This window comes from Nelumbo nucifera, chromosome 7 (genome assembly GCF_055504915.1).
Source record: "Nelumbo nucifera cultivar China Antique chromosome 7, China Antique-T2T, whole genome shotgun sequence".
Taxonomy (NCBI): Eukaryota; Viridiplantae; Streptophyta; class Magnoliopsida; order Proteales; family Nelumbonaceae; genus Nelumbo; species Nelumbo nucifera.
Window position 1 is genome coordinate 10,816,356 of NC_142655.1, and position 16,345 is coordinate 10,832,700.

Consider the following 16,345-nt stretch of genomic DNA (forward strand, 5'->3'; position numbering starts at 1 on the left):
AAGATATGTTGAGTGGGCCGGTTTGTTTTGTTGAGTGGCCCGGTTTGTCTTTAGTTTGTTTTTATTTAATTAGGAAGTTGTTGAGCCTTCGGCCCATTAGTTTTTTATTTTTTAAATTTGTGACTATTCAGTTTTAGTAGCCGCCCTACTAAGGGCATCCTTGTAATATCTCATCTTTAAGTTAAATATAAATATAATGAGGGGCTGGCGGCTAGGGTTAACTTTCTCATAACTCTAGTTGACCTCCTACTCTTTTCTCTCACAAGAAGCTTGACTGAATCAGCAAATAGTGATTTCTACTTGGTATTAGAGCAAGTTGAAGGTTCTTGAAGTTCTCTCATGCAGCCCTAGATCGGCCGACTGCATGGTGATTTAAGAGGCTGATTGAAGCTCTCAGGTAAGCCCAGTTTTTGGATTTTCTTGATGGATCTGTGTGCCCTGTAGCTGGTCTAGGTTTTTCTCATCAGAATCAGGAAAAACTGGAGAAAGGGGAAGATTCCTGTTTTTGCTGGACTCTTCAATTTTGACCTAGGAAGTGGCGCCCTAGTTTTTTAGGGTTCCTTGGAGTTTTTTGTAAGGGGCGATTCAAGTCCCACGTGGTTTGGATGCTTCTAGAGAGGGCGGTTGTCTTTTCTCTCTCTTCTCCCATCCCACAGAAAAGGAATCTTTTGTGGAAAGAAAGCCCAGGACACCAAGAAAGTGTTGTTGGTTCCAAAAGGTGTCTTGTTTGATCTTGTTGCAATTTTTAGTTATTTTCTTTACCTTTTTTGAGAAGCATGGAGGGCCATAGAGTTGAAAATAAGCCCGGGAGTGAAATGGGACCAGTGGAAGGGGGTGCTGGAGACCCCTTCGGGGTTGGAACCTTTACTACAGTTAGGTTGGATGGTGCAAACTACTTGGAATGGTCACAATCTGCAAAGATGGTCATTGGGGCTCGTGGGAAATTAGGGTATATCACTGGTGAAGAGGTGAAACCCGAAACTAGCAACTCCCGGTGGGTGCAGGAAAATTATATGGTGATGACTTGGTTGTGTAATTCCATGTTGCCACATATAAGTAAAAATTTCTTATGGGCAAACACTGCTAAGGAAATATGGGATGGGGTTGCAGAAACCTATTCACAAAGGGAGAATGTTGCTAGGGCTTATCAACTGAGAAATCAGATTATTGCTACAAGGCAGGGAGATAGATTTGTTGCAGCCTATTTTTCAGCCCTTAAGACCCTATGGCAAGAGATTGACCATTTGGAGGCCTTTGCTTGGGAAACCACCAAGGATGCAACTACTTATCAGAGACATTTAGAGAAGTATAGGGTGTTTGAATTCCTTGCTGGCCTTAACCCTGAGTATGATATTGCACGACAGCATCTTCTTTCCAGGGATAGTGTCACTCTCTCCCAAGCATATGCTTTTGTGTCAGGGGAGGAGTGCAGGAGGGATGTGATGATGAAAACCCAAATTTCTGATCAGTCCGCCATGGTAAGTGCTGTAAAACCTAAACAAAGTGGCGGTGAAATCAAGAAGGAAGACAAAAGAGACTTGGTTTGTGACTATTGTAAGAAGCCTAAACATACAAGAGATACTTGCTGGAAGCTTCACCCACATCTTGTGCCGACTAGATTGAGAAATAAGAAGGGAAATGCACACATGGCAGTTACCGGTGACACTCCGGCCCCTCCTACTACAATTGCTTTGGAGTCTGTTGCAGCTACTGCAGTAAGGGCCGAACTTGAGAGGTATGGGCTACTTCTGAACCAGCGAGATACAACTAGTTCCAGTTCAGCCGCAAGCGGACAAGGTACAGGTGGCACTGGTGGAGCTCACTCTACCTCCTTTGCTCACACAGGTAGTTCACACGTCACTGCAAATTATGTTTCCACTTCAGGTAAGGAGGGACCTCCTTGGATTATAGATTCTAGAGCCTCAGAGCACATGACCCATAGCTCCACTATTTTTTCTTCTTACCAGCTCTGTTCTGGCAGAGATAGGGTCTCCACTGCTGATGGATCCCATGTTCCTATTTCTGGGAAGGGATCTGTCAAGATTAATGATTCTATTTGTTTACCCTTTGTCCTTCATGTTCCCAGATTGAGCACAAAGTTGTTATTTGTTAGTAGTTTGACTAAGAATTTGAACTGCTCAGTAATTTTTTCTCCTGGACGTTGTATTTTGCGGGATCTGGATTCAAAGAGGACGATTGGAAGTGGTCGTGAAGTGAATGGAATCTACCTCCTGGATGTTCCCCCTCACTAGAGTCATCATGTTAGCAGGGACAGTGAGTCAAGATCTATGAGTCAGATTATGCTTTGGCATAATCGTTTGAGCCATTTGTCTTTTTCTTCTTTGAGTTTTTTGTTTCCAAAACTTTTTGAGTCTGTTAGTCTGTCAAGTCTGGAGTGTGAAGGTTGTCAAATTGGAAAGCATTGTAGAATTCTTTTAAACCTAGTAATAAAAGATGTTCTTCTTTTGATGTTATTCATTCGGATGTGTGGGGTCCTTACCATGTTCCTTCTATGGGAGGCTATCGCTATTTTCTCCTATTTGTGGATGATTTCTCTCGATACTCTTGGATTTACCTGATGAAATCCCGCGATGAAGTACCATCCTTGGTGCGGCAATTTCATCAGATGGTACACACAGTTTAGAACAAGAATAAAGGTGTTCAGATCTGACAACGCCAGGGAATATTTTGAAAGACATCTTGCCTCGTACTTGTTAGAATATGGTGTTGTCCATCAGAGCAGCTGCTCCTACAGTCCACAACAGAATGGTGTTGTAGAAAGGAAGAACAAACACATTGTTGAGACCGCAAGAAGCATGATGATCACATCTACAGTTCCGGTTTGGTTTTGGGGTGATGCAGTTCTCACGGCAGTATATCTGATTAACAGGGTGCCTTCTCGCATACTTGGATTCAGCACTCCATTCAGCCTTCTTTTTCCTCAGGGGGAGATGTTTCATGTTCCTCTCAAGGTGTTTGGGTGTGTCTGCTTTGCACACATCCTTGGTCCTCACCGCTCGAGACTTGATCCCAAGGCAAAGAAGTGTGTCTTCCTTGGATATGCAGAGAATCAAAAAGGGTACCACTGCTATGATCCAGTCTTTGGGAACCGATATGTTACCATGGATGTCACCTTTTTTGAATCCACATACTTCTTCTCACAGAATCCTTCTCAGGGGGAGTGTTTTGGGGAAGTAAGTCAGCAGTCTATCCCTCTCCCAGTTCCAGTCCTTGTGTCACCTCCTGTGCTTGACCACCACCCGATGCCACCTACCTTGCCACCTCCTTTGCACTCTGTTTCTCGGCATTACTCACGACAGAGACTTCACAAGGCGGTTGATTCCACTACAGCATAACTCACACCACTTACTGTCGATCCCTTGGAGACTCCAGATTCGGCTGATATGGATTCAAGTATTCCTCTTGATCCCGCTACTATTTCAGTTCCCATTGATCCTACTAACTCTGTTACCGATAACCTTGATCTCTCTATTGCTCTTAGAAAAGGGAAGAGAAAGTATACTGCTCATTGTATTTCACAGTACTTATCCTACAGTGGACTTTCTCCTTCCTACCGTGCTTTTCTCTCTTCTCTTGATTCAGTGTCTATACCCAAGGGTGTTAGTGAGGCTCTCTCCAAACCTGAGTGGAAGACAGCTATGCAGGAAGAGATTGAAGCTTTGATTAAGAATCAGACATGGGACATTGTGGACCTACCAAAAGGCAAGGAGACAGTTGGATGCAAATGGGTTTACATAGTAAAATATAAGGCAGATGGAAGTATAGAGAGGTACAAGGCAAGACTTGTCGCAAAAGGATACACACAGACCTATGGAATTGATTATTTAGAGACCTTTGTGCCAGTTGCAAAGATGACCTCCGTTCGGATACTCCTTTCCCTTGCTGCCTCATACTCTTGGCCCTTGTTTCAACTGGATGTGAAGAATGCTTTCCTAAATGGGGATCTGCAAGAAGAAGTGTATATGGATCTTCCTGCTGGTTTCTACAATGATAAGGGAAAGGTATGCAGGCTTAAGAAGTCACTATATGGCTTGAAACAATCTCCCAGAGCATGGTTTGACAGATTCAGAAAGGCCTTGATTGTTTTTGGCTACACTCAAACTCAATCCGATCACACTTTGTTTGTGAAGCACAGGGGATCTTTGGTGTCAGTCCTAATTGTTTATGTGGATGATATTGTTGTCACTGGGAATGATCTGAGTGAGATTGATAGTCTGAAGAGGAACCTACATAAGGAATTTGAAATTAAGGATCTTGGAGAACTGAGATACTTCTTAGGCATCAAAGTTGCAAGATCGAAACATGGAATTTTTATCTCTCAAAGGAAGTATGTCTTGGACCTTCTTCAAGAGATAGGGAAAGCTTGGAATAAAGGCAATTAGCACCCCTATTGATCAGAACCATAAAATCAGTGCAACAAAAGGTGAACCAGTAAAGGACATTGGGAGATATCAGAGACTTGTGGGTCGGCTGCTATACTTGTGTATGACAAGACCAGACATCTCCTATGCAGTGAGTGTAGTAAGTCAATACATGCATGCCCCACGAGTCCAGCATTGGGAGGCAGTTGACAGGATCCTTGCTTATCTGAAGGGACATCCAGGCAGAGGCATATTGTTTACTGATCATGGATAGTTGAAACTAGAGGCTTATACAGATGCCGATTGGGCAGGATGCCTTGATGACAGGAGATCAACTTCAGGAGTGTGCACCCTAGTTGGGGGTAATCTAGTCTCATGGAAGAGTAAGAAACAAATAGTGGTGGCAAGATCAAGTGCTGAAGCCGAATACAGGGCCATGGCGCATGGAGTTTCAGAACTTCTCTGGATCCGTTCTTTGTTAGAAGAAATTGGTGTACAGGCAGAAGAACCCATGATGCTATACTGTGATTACCAGGCAGCAATTAACATTGCCTATAACCCAGTCCAGCATGACCGAACTAAGCACATTGAAGTGGATAGACATTTTATCAGAGAAAGGGTAACTTCTGGAGAAGTCTGTCTTCCATACATTGCTTCTGATCTGCAGCTCGCTGATGTTCTCACAAAGGGTGTTGCAAAGAACAAGCTGGAGCATGATCTACGCAATTTGGGAATGTGTGACATTTACTCCCAACTTGAGGGGGAGTGTTGAGTGGGCCGGTTTGTTTTGTTGAGTGGCCCGGTTTGTCTTTAGTTTGTTTTTATTTAATTAGGAAGTTGTTGGGCCTTCGGCCCATTAGTTTTTTATTTTTTAAAGTTGTGACTATTCAGTTTTAGTAGCCGCCCTACTAAGGGCATCCTTGTAATATCTCATCTTTAAGTTAAATATAAATATAATGAGGGGCTGGCGGCTAGGGTTAACTTTCTCATAACTCTAGTTGACCTCCTACTCTTTTCTTCTTCTCCTTCCTTCTCTACTGCTGAAATCTTCACCTTCCCCCTCTTTCTCTCACAAGAAGCTTGACTGAATCAGCAAATAATGATTTCTACTAGATACAATACGATACACCTGATACGGGGCGTATCGTGTCGTTACTTTAAACTATGATTGGAACAATTATAGACAAAATCAGTACAGTTTAGCCCCTTGGAACTCATAGAGAATCAAGAGTTTAATCCATCAAAAAACTACTAAAATCTGTACAAGGACGAACTGGAGGCCTTTTGCAGACTGTTGAAGATTCTTTAGTTTTTTTCCAGATAGTATTGCAAAATGGGCAAATAGAGCAAATAATAGAATCCCTGATTCCTACCAAAACTGAGGGCCAGGAATGTACTTCTTCCCTCTTCTAATGGGTATAAGATCAGCAAATCTTTTTTTTTTTTTTTTTTGCCACTAAATCTGAAACAAGGAACATGTTATTCACTGCAGTCCTCTGAAGAAACAAGTGATCTAGAGAAATCATCATCATCATCATCCAAGCCTTATCCCAACTATATGGGGTCGGCTACATAAATCCTGTTTTGCCATTCCATTCTGTTTTTTTTTTTTTTTTTTTTTTATAAATAACATCAATTCCATTAAAATAATGAATAGATACCAGAAAATCCCCTTAGAGGCGCAAGGAGCAGCCTCTCCAAACAACAAATACACAAACTACAACAGAGAAAACATGAATGTTGAAATTAAAACAATAGTTACAATTGTGCCCAGAACAATGTTTCCCTATTTATCCCTCGTTTTGCCAAGACATCAGCAAAAGCATTAGCTGATCTCCCAACCCATTGTACTGTTATAAACATATTCTTGTCAGCTATTTGAATTTCTTTAACTCATTTTTGTAGCCCCAAGTGACATCCTCCAGATTATTTAACCAGTCCACCACTATCTTAGAGTCTCCTTCAATGAAAAGCTGCTCTACGCCCACTTCTTTTGCAAGAAGTATTCCTTGTATTGCAGCTAACAGTTCTGCCCGGATAGAGTTCCCAACTCCTAAAGGGCCAGAGTAGATTAAGACAACCTCTCCAGCCTCATTCCTCAGTACACCTCCCATCCCAGAGGGACCCAGGTTACCCTGGCTACTCCCATCAAAATTCAGCTTCAAAGAACCAAGAGGAGGGGGGACCCAGCTAGTCACTACCCTTCCCTTGTAGGAGGAACAGCTTGCTACCAACTTCCAATCCTTCCAACAATCAGTAAAAGTGAAATGGTTAAATAATTCTAGAGTCTTTAACCAATGTAATGACCTGGACATAATGCAGTCCTTTAAGGTTTGACTGCTTCTTCCTTTTTCTTGGAAGGTTCTGGCATTCCTTTCTTCCCATACTGTCCATAACAATGCTGCTCGCGAGCATCTCCACATTTTCCTTCCTCTTTTATGGGGCCAAGAGAAAAATGAAGGGTTAAAGATTGTGCTTACTTCTGCTGGCATATCCCAACTATACCCAAACAAAGATAGAAGCCAAGCCCAGAGCTCTGCAGTTACACTATAAGATAAAAATAGATGATTACAATCCTCACCATGAGATCTGCAAAGAATGCACCAGTTTGGTGAAATACAAAGGACGGGTCTTCTCTTTTGTAGGTTATCCATCGTGTTTACTTTACCATGCCACACTTCCCGGCACAAAGCCATAACCTTGGGGTTGACTGGCCTACACTAGACTTCTTTGGAAGGAAAACTTTGTTGAGAGGGAGATTGGCAGAGGAACTTGAAAAAGAAGCCATAAGAAAAAGACCCATTGGGGTGAATGGCCCAAATCCTTTTATCAGGTTTCGAGGGATCCATCCAAACCTTATCAAGGAGACACAGAAGAGTAGACAAACACTCAATTTCCTCATCCCTTAACCCTCTATAGAAACCAAAGTCCCAAGACAAAGCTGGTAAAAATAAATTCGACGGAAGGAATTTTGAGATCACCTCTTTTCTATACAAGGAAACAAAGTGCAACAAACGAAAAAGGTCTTTTAGAGGGAGATCTCCAACCCAAATGTCCTCCCAAAACCGAATAGAATTACCTGAACAAGCATCATACCTGACACAGCTGAGGAAATGCGGAAGAATTTTGTGAATTGCTTTCCAAGGTGTGGCTAGGTTAGCCCTCCTTGATGCACCAGCATCCCAACCACTCTGAACATCCATGAATACCCTTCACTACTTCGTGCCAGAGTCTATCCCGCTCCAAAGGCCATCTCCACGGCCACTTCCCTAATAGAGCTGAGTTCTTTTTAAGCACATTCTCGAGCCCTAATCCTCCTTCCTCTTTGCTTCTACCCACAACCCCCAATTAATTAAATGGTCTTTTTTACCTTCTCCCAGTTCCCACAGAAAATCTCTCATCAATTTTTCCAACTTCTTCGCTTCCCTAGACGGTATCCTAAAGACAGAGAAATAATAGGTAGGTAGATTCATGAGGGTAGTTTTTATCAAAGTGATCCTCCCACCCAAAGAGATATAATTTTTCTTCCACGCAGCTAATCTCTTTTCTAACTTCTTCAAGACTGGGTCCAGAACATACTCTCCCTAGGGTTTGCTCCCAACGGAAGCCCTAAGTAAGACAAAGGCCAGGAGGAAATGGAACACTCAAGACAGCTTGCAATCGCGTCAACCTCCTCAAAAACTAAATTTACTTCGGCTATGCAGCTTTTTCCTAGATTGATTTTCAAATTAGGGGCTCCTTCAAAAACTGTAATCAATTCTTTCAAAATTTCCACCTTCTCACCGAAGCCTCCCTCACAGAAGGTCATCAAGTCATCTGCAAACTGAAGGTGAGCGACTGGAATTCGGTTTGTGCCTACTCTCCAACCCCTTATCACATCTTCCCTATCAGCCCTAGTGATAATTCGACTAAACACATCAGCTACCAAGGTAAAGAGGAAGGGTGTGTTTAATGCCAGAACCTTCTTATAGAAGGGTAAATCTTGGGGAGAAGAGAATCATTGCATCAGCATGGGTGCTTTTTTCAAACAGCAGGAATGGTTTCCACCTTCTAGGGGATAGATGATTTTTTTTTTTTTTGTTTATTTATTTTGTTTGTATAGATGAAGATGTACCTTCCACATTCAGATTCCTAGAATTTCTCTTGAAATTCTAGTCACAAACTTTTAGTTACTCTTTATGCATGAATGGATACTGCCTCAAAACAGTACCAGTTGAAGAAATACATGATTTTGAGATGGACTTCCTAAGAAAGATAATGCCTAGTCAAACTGGCACTAAACCTTCTATATCTTTATCATCATTCAAAAGAAAATTTTCTTTCTGCCTTATTCTTCTTGGGTCACTAAATAACCATACTAATGCAAAGAGCAAACTCTCCAAAGAATATGAGGAAAACTGCACTTCTCCAGTTCTAAGATAAGATTTCTGAGTCGTGAAACCTATTCTTTGTTCTGCCAGCTCTTTCACAAATCGTGTCTTATCTTCCTCTAGTTGTTTTACTAAATATTCTAGCTCAATTGTGTAAACCTGTTTCCAATCTCTCGGCCAATTCATTTTGTTCTTAACTTAATTATCTTCCTTTATTTTTCTGTCAATTCTCTTCCACTATTTTCCACTTCCTCTTGTTTTCTGTCAATTCTCTTCCACTACTTTCCACTTCCTCTTGTTTTCTCTCAATTCTTCCACCACTTTCCACTTCCTCCTCCCATTCCTACTGCTGCTCCTCCCTTCACTCCATTCCTGAAAATGGAATTGATCCCTCTGCCTGCTGCTGATCTTTTGCGGAAGGTCCCACCCCTGTAACAGCTTCTACCTTTGCAAGATAATCCTCCAGTCATGTGCTTAATTCCAGAGTCCTTAAAACACTGTCCTTTGACAGTTCTGATTTTCAGATAACTACCACTAGGAGCGATCTCCTCCAACACTTCATTGACTGATTTGTTTCTGCTGACACTCTTTGGCAGCATAGAGGATATCCCAACACCATTGGCTCGAACATCAGTGACATCAGTGCTACTGCCATTTCTTGAGGCTAGAGAATCATCTTAGCTACCAAATTATGATCATACTTGTTCTTGTGAAACTCATCTATGTCCATAGGCCTGCTTCCAAAGCTCTTGCCCGGGCAACCTGAGGCTTCAGAATGGATAACAAATATATAGAGGATTGACATGCGAGATCCGAATTTGCTGACCTCTAAGATGCCATCACTGTAGATTAAGGTTTCTGAGATTTCTAGAAAAAATGGAATCTCCATCTGCTAGAATGCAAGTCTGATAAAGAGAGAGAGAGAGAGAGAGGCCTTAGAATTGGTCATTGCTTGGGTCTTGGGGAAGATCAATGTCAAATGTGAGTATCAGGTGGTAATTGATCGGATGAATTCTTGGATTAATTGTCTTAGCTGAGACACTGTTTGAGGGAAGCATGACCTTTGGGATTGAAATAAACAGATTTCTCAGTTGGATGCTTAGGCCTTCCAATTTTATTGCAAACATTTGGCTAAGGAGGGCGAAGAGAACCTATGTATTTGGGGATGAGTTGTCTGGGGTACCAGCTAGTGTGTACTGACACTGGGTGGTAGTAAGAGATGTACCTTTCTTTTATATTCTACCTAAATACTTGCTACTGATATTTTTGTATTAATAAAAGAGGCATATTTAGAAATGCATTCAAGGGTTGCATCGTGTTTTATTTTTACACTGAAGACAAGCATGAAGTGATTGATAATACAACCATCACAGGATGCAATATGGTTATAACTTAGAGGATCATGCAGAGTTTGAAGTTGTCATTTGGAGGCTCTGTGGCAGTTGCTTAGAGTCATTGTGGAATGTCACCACTCATGCTTTGTGTAACAAAATTATGCTAAATTTGCTGACCTTGGCCCACTATGGAGAATAGCCCAGGTCAAGTTGGACCTAATGAGGTCCTGATTGGTTCTGCGCAAACCCAGTCCATGTCTATAAATTATGGCTCTATATGTCAAAGATATTCTTAATCTAAGCTCAAAGCATGATCTGTTGCACATACTTGGTAAGTTATTTTATCAACTTTATCAACATAGGGTTTATTCTTGAATTGAAAACTATTATTAATTATGTTGAGCACACACATACTTGTGTGCAATTGTTTATTTTTATAATTGTCAAGAACTGGGGAAGAGATCATGCTGCTATTACCTAAACATTGTTATTGGTGAATCCATTAGGTGATAACACAAGGAATGATTGGAATTGATTAACGAGGCATTTGATAACAAGGGGAGATCATCTTACTTTCCCAGCATTGAACAACAATAAACTAGTAGTACCTCGTCTGCTAATCAATGAGGTAACCCAGGTTGGCGAAATCATGGTCGTTTCCAAAGATGTTTAAGTTCTTTAATAGAAATAACAACAATGACAAGTGTCAATTGCGGGGGAAGCACTATTTTCAAATCTCTGGATTCGGCCAGATGGATGGAGTGCCGAGGCGAGGGGTCAGTAGCCAAAACAGTTCTGGGATGCCTAGTTCTTAGTCAAGGTTGCCCCAAATACATGTATAAGTAGGTGCTATATCCTAAAATATATATTGTTATAAGCTTATTTTGATATCAAACTTCAGAAGATAATCTGGAACTATTTATTATTATTATTTTATATTTTACACCTCCTATTTGAGTTAAGCAGATGAGCTCGACATTCGAACTGTTTGATTCCTAATGACCAAAATTGGTTTATTTCCAGATTGAGTCTGACAAAACTGCAGGAAAGCATCATATAGATGGATCCATACTTCCTGTCTGATTGTAGAACACACTAACACATTCGAGCAATCAATTGGGCCTACTTGGATAATTTCACCATGAGAATAACCATCAAGTTAGTTCATCTCTCTCAAGGACCCTAGATAACTAGGACCCACATTTGGTAATGACCTTTTTATGATCAGCAATGCTCTACACTCCTGATAATTTAATAATTCAATGTTTTTCCATTGATCAGCAATACTCTAATATATGCTGATTAGGTGTTCAAGACATCAAGGTGTTAATTTTTCTTTTATTGAAAACATGGTTGCAGTCAGAGACTCAGAATGTGACAACTTAGAAAAGTAATTTGCTTTTCCATTTTCTAGTAGTCACATCATAGAGGCATTGTAGCATCGCTTGCCTGATTGTAGATACGTCAAGTATTAGAGTATGCCGTTGCATTGACGTCCATTTATACAGTAGCATGAAGCCATGAACAAATACAATATCTGCTTGTTTATGTAAAAATGCTGATGCGGCTACTTATTTCAATCCAACAGCAGAAAACACCAAGATGTCAAACACCCTCTAGTACTCTGGTCTTAGACAGTCGAAAGGTAGCAAGTGGGAGGCCCCTAATGTCTGGACACTCTCACCATGTTCTGGATATTTACTTAAATGGGCGTAAGTAGACCTGAATCTGAGTAGATGGTGCCTGGTCTTAAGAAGAAATGCCCTATCTCAGCTCAGGTACAATACTCTGGCACTTGCAAGTATGCAACATTACTAAGGTTGTAGTTATATCAAGAAACCATGGCAGAAGGCCTTGTCAATCAAAGAGACAATACTGGCCACGAATACGATGCTAGATGCACCCATTAGATTCCAGCCAAACTTGGCAGAGTACTGCTTTTTGTCTATTATACGGTGTGCATCCAGACTCGACACATACAATCAGATCAAAAGGAACCACCAGTTTATACTTTATTGGTTAGGTAACATGTCTTCGACCAACCATTCTGAGAAGGATTCCATATGGGCCTTTTCTGGGTAGGGTCTTTGTTGGTGGTTTTGGCCCTAAAAACTGCAATTAAGGCTTCTAGACAATACTCTGTCTCTTATTCTGTGTAACCATGCTATCCACATATATGGGCAGCCCAGTTTGTTAACAACCTTAGAACTAGTTTGTTACAACATGTTCAAAGGAATGAAATCTGTAGAAATCTTTTGTTCCCTAGAGATGATAATTGGAGATCTGGTGAATGGTTAATTAGAGTTGTAATCCTGCACTTCAAGTAAACATTTCCACAAAGCATTACAACTTGGTGTTGGATGGATTGCTTCCAGGGTTGGGCACTTGGGCCTATAAGAAAGCCGACAGGCCAGGTCCTGGATAGACTTTGTTGGACAAGTTTTAAGGTTGTAAATGAAATGGGTCTTGTCTTTGATGGATGGACCGCCTGCGGCCTGCCTTTTAATTCCTTGTGCATGCATGCGCTGCCGCTTGCGCGTGTCTGTGTGATGAGAGGTGTGAGTGAGAAGTAGGTAACCAAGAGCTGTCAAGGACAGATCATCTGATAGAACAACATTGATGACTAGCAACCCACTTTAACAAACTTCCAAAGATCAAGAGGAATATAAGGATATTTACAGCTAGATGTACCAAAAGCTGCAGGAATAAATGCAGCTTGTTTGGATTCTAAATGCAGTTGCACGTATAATTTATCCTGGGGTTGCCCATAGGCAGCTAATACTTGTTGAGTTCATTGGAAACACTTACCCTGGCCGTACCAATAATGGCGCTTTATTCATGAGCCATTCACAAATTGAATGACAAGGGAGCCATTGATGGTGGAAGAACAATCCCTTGTTGCCCAAGACTAGCAAGGCCTACAAGAAGAGCCCCATCAAGGCATGGGCCCCCTTCTCTCCCCCTTGATGCCTCCGTGCTGTGATGGGGATTCATCAGTCATCACAGTAGAGATCCCATGTCCTAACATCAAAATTGAACTTCCAGCCAAATACAAAATTCCTGTGACCACATACTTCTGGAAGAATGGACTTTGCCCAGTTGGACAAATTTAGGTTCATTTGGCTTCATTTAGGCCATGTAATGCTTATTACACTTTAATTTTAATCCCTCTGATGAATGAACATCAATGTGGAAGTTCTTGGTTCTTGAGACCCATGTGCTATTTACACTGAACAAAGTATGAAAGGATAGTGATACACTGAGAAGACTAAGAGTTTGATCAGATAATAACATCCTTGAATTTCTGTATGGACCCTCTTTGTTGGTATCAAGATCCTGTGAAGTTTCTTAAATGAAGGAGTTCTCCACATTCTCTTGACATTTAAACCATTTATTTATTAATTAGGAAAAAAAGGAGAATAATTTGGGCAACCCCCAACCACACCAATGGATATAAGTGTGATGCCATGCCCAATCCCGAGGACCATAGCTTTAGGGTTGTCCTTAGAATCCAAGCCAACCAAAACGTTATCGAGATCGAGTATGAGATAGAAGCAACTGGATTCTTGTTTGAATGGCTTCTTCAGGACTGGCTTAGCACTTTTCCTTTGTCTACTTAACGAGGGCTATAATTTGTTTATCAAGGCAGGGCGTGTGCCCAAAATTAATGACTTAACAAAAAGAATGAGAGAGAGAGAGAGTGGAAAAAACAAATTAGTATAATAATGACCTCTCAAAATGTTCAATATTTTCTCAAATGTTTCCTTTTATTTATTTAACTACATTTTCAATTTTGTTTTGGAGATTTTTTAAATCGGGTCGTCAACATATGGGCCCTACACAAAAAATGCATTTTTCCTCGAAAGTTTGTTGGGTTAGTAGAATTTTAGAACTACTCGTTTTTATGCATTTGAGAAGGAGTTTACTTGCCAGAAGAAAGAAAAAAGAATCTGTTTTTTCATTAAAAAAAAAGAAAAAGAATCTGTTGTACACAGCAATTATTGATGATGATTTGAAATCGCTCCCACGTACACGTTGCACATATATTTATTCTACTAACTTTCAATTTAGGTGATGTGTTTGAGAGAAGAAATTCCATGGAAGGTAATTGAGTAATTCATCTATAGATTTCTCTTTTATATGCATGATTCATGTACTGACTGTCAAGGCTATGGCATTAACATATATTATTAATTTTTTTTTTTCTCTCAGTTTGAATACAAATCCTGGATTGTATTAGAAACTTCAACTACATAGATATGATCAAATTAATAGACTGAAGCTATATTCCTTTTTTAATCATTCACATGCAGAAGATCTCATGTAGTATGAACAAAGATCCAAAATTTTGAACCAATGACCCACCAACATCTGTTATTAGAGAGGTCCCTGAGACCTCTCACTTTCGCATAATTCATCACCCAATTGAAGAACAGTATCCATGACAGCCATTTGATCACTGTCTTCTACTATTAATATCTCAACCCACGTGATGTTCATCCAAAAAGCTATCACCATTTGATCACAAATGAAGGGTGATGATGGAAGCTGGATCCAACTTGTACCATTATCTTCCAAAAAAAGGTTTGGGGAAGGTTTACATCTCAAGTGGGGATGTCACAATTTCCACAATAATCAAAGATTAATGATGATGGTTGAGTGATGTAGACTCCCCATATTGTTCATGGTATCATAGTCAAAAACTAAATCATTTCTCTCAGGTCCAAGTGTTTTGTTCTAACAAAGTGATTATTTGTCTACTTAGCTACTAATTAGCAAAGAAGACCAACTAAATCACATATAAGAATATGAGATAATAAAATAAGATTAGCAAACACAAACAGAATCCTAAAGTCATTATTTGTCTAATAATCTATTAATCAAAGATCATTAATCAAATCCCAAATAATAAAATATAAACAACTAGAGAGAGAGAGAGAGAGAAGCCATGCAAGAGGGAGGATATTTAAGTAAATTTGTGGGAGCAGATTGAAGGGAAAACCCAGACGGTGTGTGATAAGGAGGAGGCCACTTAAAAGAGCGTGATTTGACAAGACAACCCCACGCTTGTCGGGGGTAAGGGCCCACCCCTTCCCACCGTCATAATTTTGTTAGCAGAGGCCCAGAGGGGTTGGGCAGTAGCCAGTAGTTGACCCCCCCAACCCCTCAGCCCACAAAAAGCCTCTTCCCATCTCTCTGTCACTGGCTTTTAAGGTTAATCTTCTCTCAGACTTCAGTCTCACGTCCTCACTGTGTGTACTCTCTCTCTCTCTCTCTCTCTCTCTCTCTTCTTAAATTCATTTATTTTCTTCTTATATGATTTGAAAACTAACAACAAACCAAAAAGAAAAAGCAGACTACAATAAATCAATTACAGAATGGTAAGTGTATTACTTCAAGTTACGCGTTCAGACTGATCTACAACTGATGTTTGTTTCTAAGGATACTACTGGCCGGCTTGGCCTCATTCGACCTGACCAATCCTTTGTCATTCGTCTTATGACATTTGAGTAGCTTAAACTCAATGTATTAATGATTTGGGTAGCCCGTGATCCAGTAGTTCAATTGGTTAGGAGGCCTTGGTTAATAACCCACTCTTCACATGAATTCCAATAGGCCCACACGCTCGTGCATCCCCTCTATCACTAACCCTACTAACTGGGTCTAGCATATATTCTATATATATATATATAGCCCCCCCGCTCCTGTGGGGACTAAAGCCACGTTATACACCAAAAAGAAAATAGGAAAAATACTTGGGGCTGTAAATGTAATGTGCCAATCCGATTGCAAATGGGTCCACTTCAGATCAGCATTTTTGAACCCTTTTGATGCCTTTACAAGTAGAAGTAGAGCACATATTCCAAATCAATCCAAACGTCTCACAAACTTGAGTAGGTCTAAAAGATTCTCTAGACCAAAAATTAAATTGTAACTTGTCTCCCCACTTGTATTTCACTAATTTTGATCTTGGCCCTTGGCTTGGGACTATCCTTCCCTTAAAAATTTGTTCCATCATCATCAGCAATTCAGCATCCCTGAATTTAAGAAACATCATAAAGTATTAGAGAGATAATAGCAAAAAAGCTGAAATTTACAATGTCCACAGAGACCAGTTGGGCACTTCTCATCTGTTGTGTCCCTGATTGCAATAAAACAAAGAAAATGAAAAAAATAAAATAAAATAAGAAGATGTTCCCTACATGTAGGGTCCACTGGTTTGGGGTTTGCCCAGAATTTACCCCACTTTTATGCTATA

At 40.5% G+C, this 16,345-nt stretch overlaps 1 protein-coding gene across 4 annotated transcripts in view; it reads left to right on the plus strand.

Annotated features, from left to right (window-relative positions):
• The window catches only part of LOC104608861 (S-adenosyl-L-methionine-dependent methyltransferases superfamily protein), a 66,528-nt gene extending 54,136 nt beyond the window's left edge, over positions 1 to 12,392 (plus strand). For 2 of the 4 annotated variants that reach the window (XM_010274970.3, XM_010274971.3), the window contains exon 8: positions 10,593 to 11,029. The gene's annotated coding sequence lies outside the window, so the exon portion shown is untranslated. Of the gene's footprint in view, positions 1 to 10,125; positions 10,471 to 10,592; positions 11,030 to 11,674 lie in introns of those variants that run through there. The other 2 variants (XM_010274974.3, XM_010274975.3) reach the window with 2 other exon arrangements.
• Positions 12,393 to 16,345: the final 3,953 nt, after the last annotated feature.